This window comes from Suricata suricatta, chromosome 3, assembly GCF_006229205.1.
Source record: "Suricata suricatta isolate VVHF042 chromosome 3, meerkat_22Aug2017_6uvM2_HiC, whole genome shotgun sequence".
Taxonomy (NCBI): Eukaryota; Metazoa; Chordata; class Mammalia; order Carnivora; family Herpestidae; genus Suricata; species Suricata suricatta.
The window spans coordinates 146747484-146756581 of record NC_043702.1 but is presented as its reverse complement, the minus strand read 5'-3'; positions in this window follow the sequence as shown (position 1 = coordinate 146756581).

Below are 9098 nucleotides of genomic sequence, written 5' to 3'. Positions count from 1 at the left end.
TTGGTAAACATTTATTTTATACTTAAATAGGCTTCTTATCAAAATAATGTCAAGTTATGTTAATGCTGCATTGCAATTACAGTTTTATGTTAATGTCAGTTTGCTGATTCAATTGATAATATTAAATAATGGAAGGAAGACAGGTGTTTTGCTTTGATACATCAATACTTTCATTTCTTTAAAAGCTGTTACTATCAGTTACTTGCAGGATTTAGATAGTATGTTAAATAAATGTGGACACTTAAGCTTTAGATCCTAAACATCCTCCCCAAAGGGGTATGGCAGAGATTTATGGAACTCATTAGAGTCCCTCGGTAGGTAGTTTCTGAATGTCCCCACTCAAAGGAAAACATGAGGTCAGAGGTTCCCCAAAGAACCTGGCTGTCCCTATCTTGATTCTGTGGTTGGCAACAGCTGAGTGGTAAGTATGTCTAATTTCAAGGATGAGGCAACCATTAAGGTTCCAGGGTGCTGTAGCAGGTGCACTAGGAGGCTGAAAACCAAGCATCACCACCATGTTCAACGTGTATGAGAGTCCTTTAAGTGTTGATAATACTAGAGATAGGGCTCTTTTTCAGTAGACTCAAACTTCTGTATAAATAAAAGCAGTATAGCTATAAGAGTACTTTGCAATCAGCATTTTTAGGAGACTGTATATAAATTTAAATCTTTTTTCAACCTTTTAAACCATAACCAGTGGGCACTAACATCTTTTTTTGAGTAATCTCTACAGTCGGTGTGAACTCACAACCCCAAGATCAAGAGTCACGTACTTTCCCAACTGAGCCGGCCAGGCACCCCTAGAAGGCTATATTTAAACAAAAATAAATAATGTTGGGCTATAATGTAACCCCATGGGTCAGCCTCATTGGCTCGCTGGCTGGCTTCTGTTCCCACTTCTACTCAAGGTCCTTCAGTTCTTTTCTTACAAGCCCATGTTCTGCCTGCTCTCATCTAGAACTTTTCTGTTGCATTGGGTATTGGGCCCCCTCTTTGATATTCTCGCTTCCTTCAGGTAGCAGGTGAATGAAACAGTGGTGGGGGGAAGGAGCCTTTAACTCGCAGGTTCTTCATGAGGATTTAATCAGATTAAAAAAAAAACCAAAGTTTTTTTTGGCTTTCTCACATCTTTGCAAAGAACATTGCCAGATATTTAAACTATGACTCATACTATTAAGTAAAAAAAATTAAATCTAAGTTGAATCCATGAACTGTCATATTTTCTGATAAAACTCCTTTTTTGTGTGTGTGTGCAGGCAGAATATTTTTCAGCTTGCACCTTCCATGGAATTTATATCCACCTCTTATTGCTGTGTTATATATTCTGCCCACCACAGTCAACACAAAGTTTGCTCCATTAACGTAGGGAGGCATGGTACGAGAGGTGATGTGTCATTCAAGGTGACTTTGCTGGCAGCCAAAAGTAAACTCACTCCAGACAGATAGGACTCTTTTGTTGTCTCCAAGGCACACTTACAGTGACCCCAGAGGCTCTAGGGCCACGGTATAAAAATCAACCAATGATATCTAAGTGAGCACAGTTTTCTTATTCTGCTGTTAGTGTGAGGACCTATGTTCTAGGTTTTTTTTTTTTTCTAGTGTTTATTTTATTTTTGAGAGAGAGACAGAGAGACAGAGTGTGAGCAGGGGAGGGGCAGAGAGAGAGGGAGACACAGGATCCAAAGCAGACACCACGTCTGAGCTGTCAGCACAGAGCCCAACATGGGGCTGGAACTCATGAACCATGAGATCATGACCTGAGCTGAAGTCAGCTCTTAACTGACTGAGCCACCGAGGAGCCCCATCTAGTAGGGCACCCAGGGTGTTATTTGACAGAATTGCAAATGAAGTGAATTCAAGACCAATGTTTACTTTGTAAATATGTTTACAAAGAGCAATTTGTAAAATGTTTACAAACTAATTTTTTGAATTTTAGCTGTCTGAGGAATTTTCATGTCATCCTTATTTTTCTCATTTTATCTCAAAGGAGATGAAAACTTGACAAAACTGCAGAGAATTGGGTTCCAGTTATAGCTCCACTGTTGTATTTTTTTTAACTCGTGTAAATTCATTACTGTCTCTAATCTTTAGCTTTTCTCATTTGTAAGATGAGAGGGAGTGCTTTAAATTTCTCTGAGGTCTTCCCAAATCTGTATTTTCTGTGCTTCATACTTTTCTTTTTTATCAAGTAATCTTTATACCCAACCTGGGGCTTGAACCCACAACCTGGAGATCAAGAATCACATGTTCTATCGGCTGAGCCAGTCAGGTGCTCCTGTATGTCATACTTTTAAATCTGTTTCTCTCTCCATGTCTGGAATAGGCTTCAGAGTAGTGGAAAGTCTGGATGAAACAGGTTGGCCAAAACCCGATCATTATTGAAGTCAGGTGATGATGGGTACATGGGGGTTCTTTACTGTTTGGTCTATGTTTGATGTATTTGAAATATTCCATTGAAGTGTGTGTGTGTGTATATATATAAGTGTATATATAGGTATGTATATATGTGTGTGTATATATATATATACCTATATATACACACATATACACACATGTACATACGTACACACACACACACACACACACACACACACACACACATATATATATAAAATCTCCAATCCTATCCTTTGACTTGTGCCTTAGTTACACATCTTCAAATTTCCACTGAACCTTTGACTCAAAATTCAGCCCATCTAGAGCCAAGTTTATCAGCTTCCTTACAAAAAAGTCGAACTCCCCCTTCCGACTTCCGCACTGCCTGTGCACTACCACTTTCCAAGCCATGTTCAGAATCGTGGTGTCATCATTGACTCATCTCTCTCCCTCTTCTCCATATCTGCTTAGTCACCAAGTCCTATCTGTTTTTCTGTCAAAATGCCCACATTTTTTATGCTGCCACAGAAGCCTAGGGCTCCATTGCCCCAAATCTGAATTTTACTAGAGCCTCTGAATTGGCCATTCTAATTCCGGACCCCCTGCCACTCAGTGCTCCTCCAATCCAGAGCAGCAATGTATTTTTAGAGCATAATCTCAGAAACCTTCAGCAGTTTCCTGTTGACAACATCAGATCTGAGTTCTGGCTGGTGTCCAAGGCCCCCCTTCGTCTGAGTCCACTCTACAGCTTTCTTCCCACTGTTCCCAAGCCGGAACCATCTGCTATGGCTTTTTCTGCCCACTAGAACAGAACCGAACACCATTGCTTAAAGATTAAACATTCATCAGAACTTCCGTGAACACATTCACAGTCCTGATAATTAATTGCTGGCAATCCGAACTGTTATGTCACTGGTAAGCTCTCAATCACCCAACACAACTGAAGGGAAGCAAAGAATCTGCTAGTGGAGGGAAAATTTTAATTAAAGAGGGAATGTTGTTAGCAATTTCTTTTTTCCTATTTTGAATCCTGGTAATATTTTCATTGGAATTCCAGAGAATCTTAAGTGCTTGGAATCAAGTAATAATAGTAAAGTGAATTCTGAAACTTGGGCAGCATTTTAGAACTGACGAATTGCTCTGATATAGGAGTTAGACAACTGAGTGCATTTCATTAAATGTGCTTTAGAGAAATTAGGATATTTTTAAACCATTGTTAAGATTTTTAAGACATTTCACACAGAACAGCTTATGGTTTCTATGAATACAAAAATATAAGACAGAAAACTCCTAATTGGAAATGACATTTAACATAAAATGTGCACATGCACACAGGAAGTATCTTTGTAAGAATATTAGGAAGGCAAATGTGATAGCCCATGAGGAGGAAACAGCTGGGACTATATGTCTTTGATTTTTTTTAAGTTTATTTATTTTAAGAGAGAGAGAGAGGGAGAGAAAGAATCCCAAGCAGGCTCCATGCTGTCAACACAGAACCGGACTTAGAGCTTGATCTCACAAACTGTAAGATCATGACCTGAGCTGAAATCAAGAGTCAGAACCCTAACCAACTGAGGCACCCAGGTTCCCAAAACTTCCATAGCTTTTCTTGATTACTTTTTGAATGTGGTTTCACTCTTGTATACATAGTATTCTCAAATAACTATGTTATTAATCTTCTGTTTTGCAAAAATGTTGCGTTTTCCAGTTTTATTAAAATTTCGAAGGCATCAGTAGCCTTTATGAGACTAACAAACTCAATTTATGTTTTAAAAAATGCAAACACAAAATCAGATGCATGCTTATGATAACCACTTTTTCTAATACTGAAATAAGGACACAATCTTACAGAAGATTTATTCCCTAATGTATAATTGCATGTATATGGCCAGGCTTGCACGGGTGTTAATTATACATTTATTAAATTGCCAGAAATCCACGCATGTCACTGCTGCACAGCACTTTGTCGATAGTCTATGCTGGTGACATTTTATGATATTCTAGCCCTTATGATCCTTACTGCTCATGATTAACATACACTGAAGTCTTTCCCAAAAAGTCAAGCGTCTTTAAAGATCTGAAAACTTCAGACCAACATCTTTAAACATAAAGACCATGTCTCTGAGATTTGCATGAGCTTTATTATCCGCTTTTCTAATCTTGAGAAAATGCTGATAATTGGGGAGTTTTAGTTAATTGAATTCATTTTTTTTTTTTTTTTTAGGCTCTACAAAAGGCAACCAGCCTGGACAAATAAAAGCAAATTCATAGGGCTGCTCGACAGCATAACTACATGAATGGTGCCCCCTTGAGTTGTGCAAAAGGGTCACTATGAGTTTTAAGGGTGTTTCTGGCAACGAGTGAAGCGAATGTCGAGTTGACAGTTTACTCTTCACATGGTTTGGCAAGTCCGGTAGCAAGACCATTCCTCGTAGCTTCTCTGAGCTCCTTGGTTACGGTGCTGCACAGGCTTACTGTTTAGTATTCGCGGTACAGCCTGGCAATGCTGAACACAGCACAGAACACTGGTGTTTCCCTGCAGTTGCTGGTGGGTACGGGTGTGTATGGGAAGGAGAGACGTTATTTGACAATAACAAAGGAGAACAAATTTATCATGCTTTCGAGAGCATCAAGGCTTAGCTCTGTGCTCATAATGTTTCTATGTCATGAGATGGAGCAGGATCCCCAAAAGTAAATATGAAGAGAGAGTGTTTCACTTGGTCAAAAGAGCAAGATTGTAACCACTTACTATGAACTTTCATGCTGTGTTGAATAAAAGTCTCGTTACCCTATTGCACTTAAAATGAACATGCTAGGGGCACCTGGGTGGCTCAGATGGTTAAGCGTCCACCTCTTGACTTTGGCTCATCTTATGATCTCACGGTTTGTTGATCGAGCCTGCAGTGGGGTTCTGCTCTGACAGTGTGGAGCCTGCTTGGGATTCTCCCTCTGCCTCTCTCTCTGCCTCTCACACATCACTTGCGTGTGTGTGCGTGGTCTCTTTCTCTCTAAATAGAAATAAACTTAAAAAAATGAACATGCTAAAAAGAAAAATGTTGATTATGAAAATGAGTCTGTGATTTTAGTAGAATTGTTAATAATGGCAAATAATCATTAAGTATTTAAGTGGCCAGTTTCTAAGCTTTTGATAATACAAAATGAAACTAATGATACAATTATGTTTTGAATGCTTTAATCAGTGAAAGTAAAAGTGAGTGAAGACATCATCAAAGGTCAAGAAAGGGAAGGAACAAATCAAATAAGGATTATGTATACCCTTTCTGATTGATTTTTCTTACTAACAGTAGTAGAGTGAAAAAAAAAAAAGCCTAGATGGAGTTGTAAGGGACTGAAGGAGGTTGAGGTAATATTACTCTCTTTTTATATTTATTTTTTTATTATTTAAAGTTAAAACAATTTTTTTAATTATTTACTTTTGAGAGAGAGAAACAGAGCGTGAGTGAGGAGGGGCAGAGAGAGAGAGGGAGACACAGAATCCAAAGCAGGTTCCAGTCTCTGAGCTGTCAGCACAGAGCCCGACGTAGGGCTTAAACTCACGAGCCAAGAAATCATGACGTGAGCTGAGGCCAGACGCCTAACCGACTGAGCCACCCAGGCAGCCCGAGGTAATATTGCTTTCTTAAATAGACTCTGGTTCTTATCCACAATGTAAAGCTACTGGAGATGCTAATGATTGAATTACTTCTAAGATAATAGACTTAGATTTCCTTTCTAACTGGATAATAGGCACTGTTTCTCTGATGAGTGAAAAAGGAACTCTTGTAGATTACAATTATTTAGCGAAGCTCTAAGAAACAGAATAGCCACACACGTACTTGTAAACTGTTGAATGGAGGCAGTGAATAACTAACGCTGTGCATTTCCTTGGTATCAGGCAGTGTTCTAACTACTTTTGATGATTAACTCAAATGCCTTAAGAGGTAGGTACTGTTTTCCTAATCAACAGTTTACAGATGTTCAGAGGTGCCCAAGGTAAGTGGCAGAGCCAAGACTCAAAGCCAGACGGCCGGGATTTAGCATTTCTGTGCAGCACCACTTCCCTGTGAGTTTCGGTACAGCTGGAATCACGTACAAGTTCCTTCCTCTATGCCCTGGCTCCTCCCATCTTCACAAAGCAGGGACCATATCTCTATTTAGAAACAGAACATTTGGAGCCAGAGAGACTACCTGGTTGACTGCTGTTTTTCCCCTCTTAGTTCTCCTAGAGACGGAAAGTATGAATTTCCACGGCCTGTTGGAGGGCTAGGGCCAGAGTCCAAGCCTTTTGATTTCTTCCATGACATCATTTTGCAGACTTTATTAGTCCCTAAAGCCCCTAGTACAGTGCTGTGCTGTGTTCTCAGTGAATGCTTAGACCAGGGTGTATATAGCCTGTGACTTAAAGTAAAACATTTAAAATCTATTCATAAAATAAAATAACACAATAAAAACACTATACATCACACAGTATTACTACGCCTTTTTAAAAAATTGTGGATATATGATGGTGAAAATGAAAGCTGAATTCAATCTATAGTATTTGGCAGTTTACAGAGAGTATCCATACAAATGAATCATTGTGTCATGAAATAAATCAGATGGAAAAATAATCCTTTCATATTTGTACTGTTTTATAATTTCAAAACTCTTTGCATAGAAATGCTTGTAAACAAATTGTATTATATTTTCATGGGTATTCTGGGTTAATTTTTTCCTCCTAAAATATTAGGGAAAAGAATTGTAATGAAAACTCAACCTGGGTTCTCTAGTCCTCTTTACTTGTTGATATATTAGTCAGAAATTTATGGAAATTGAACCCGCAGGTGTGTGGTAGATTACCTTGCCATTCAGCAAGAAACTATTTCTCTCCCCCTCCATCTCGTGGGGTGTGGGGTATACCTTTCTGCCCCACTGGCTCAGGCTTGGCACTGTGACTTACTTTGGCCAATGGAACAAGAGCAGACTTGGACAAGGGCAGAGGTTTGAAATGAGCTTGCATGGTTTGGCTTATCGTCTTGTGTTCCTGACATTGACCATGAGAGGCACGCCAGCTAGCCACTGCCCCTTCAGCCTACTCCCAGAAAGAGAGGCACAGAGTAGACCTGTTTCTCACCAGTAGCCTGAGATAAAGCCATGCCAACAACATATAGAGCTATGAGCAAGAAAGTAAGTAGTTGTTTTAAGCCACTGAAATTTTGGAGTTGTTTCTTATATATCACGTTATTGCAACAGAAACCTGGTATCTGTGGAAACCTTTGTGGTGGTAGAAAAAGGAAGTCCCATTTACTAATGACCTACTATGTGCCAATTGCTTCATACTCATTAACCATGGAATTTTTTAAAATGTTTTGTTTTTTATTTATTTTTGAGAGACAGTGCGAGCAGAGGAGGGAGATACAGAATCTGAAGCAGGCTCCAGGCTCTGAGCTAGCTGTCAGCACAGAGCCCGATGCCGGGCTGGAACCCACCAACCGTGAGATCATGACCTGAGCTAAAGCTGGACACTTAACCAACTGAGCCACCCAGGCGCCCCAACCATGGAATTCTTACAACAACTCCATGTGGTGGGAATGATTCTTATCCCATTTTATAGATGAGGAGACTGAGAACAGAAGCGCTAAGTAACTTCTCCAACATCACACAGTTAGTGTACTAAGGCATAGATTAAAGCCCAGCTCCATATGATTATGAAAATTGTCCTCTTTTTTTGCTACTGCCTCACATATTATTGCATGGTTTTTAAAATCCCAGGTTCACAATGAGAATTTTAAAAATTAAAAATATTAAAAAATAATATGCAAACAGTATTATTGTTCCAACCATAATACAATGTTTTAAAAGGAAAACCACCCAAGTGAAGATGGAATGTTTGGTTCTACATGTTTAGTATAAATATTAAACATTAAGTATAAGACAGAGGCTCACGACACACTGGAACAAGCTAGAATTCAGACACCAGCAGCTACACCTGAAGAGAGAAAATGTTTGTTAACAGATACTATTAAAAAACCAAACACCTGTTGCCTGGCTGGCTCAGTTGGTAGAGCACCTGCCTCTTAATCCCAGGGTCATGAGTTCAAGCCCCATGTTTGGTGTGAAGCCTACTTAAAAAAAAAGATCACAAAACATCTGGAAGGACTGTTTCCAAACTCCTGGAACCATGGAGCTAAATGTTTATTCTACTCTGTAACTGTTGTGACAAAGTGTCCATACTTGTCTTGAAAGTTGTTAATTTTTTTTCATTCATCCGGAGAAATCTTGGGCCAGAGGCTATTCCAGCAATGACCCCCCTCCCTGGATGTTATGGTTGACAAAGTCTCAGAAGATGTGCAATATTATTGAGAAGCCCCCAAGAGGGCTGAGGTTATTGTGTTTTTCCTCCATCTGTTTCTGTTTCTTGTTGGTAGAAAGCTGGAATGCAGGGGGAAGCCATAGCCAGCAGAGGTGCTGGCCACACAGGCCCTTTATTTAATTTTTCTTTAGCTGCCATGGCTGTTCCGTCTCATTCTCTCTACAGCCAGTGAGAGAACAGACCTGGTTATATTCCCCGCTGCCCAGGCCTCCTGGGAGAGTCAGAGAAGGAGAGGAGACAAGGCAGCGCGGACCAATTCTCCACACCCTTCCTACTCCCTGGCCAGTGCGTGGGAAACGAAGGTAACGTTGCCCCCTCCCCTCCTCACTCTGTACTCCTCCCTGCCTCTTCGCAATGCCACTTCTGTCCC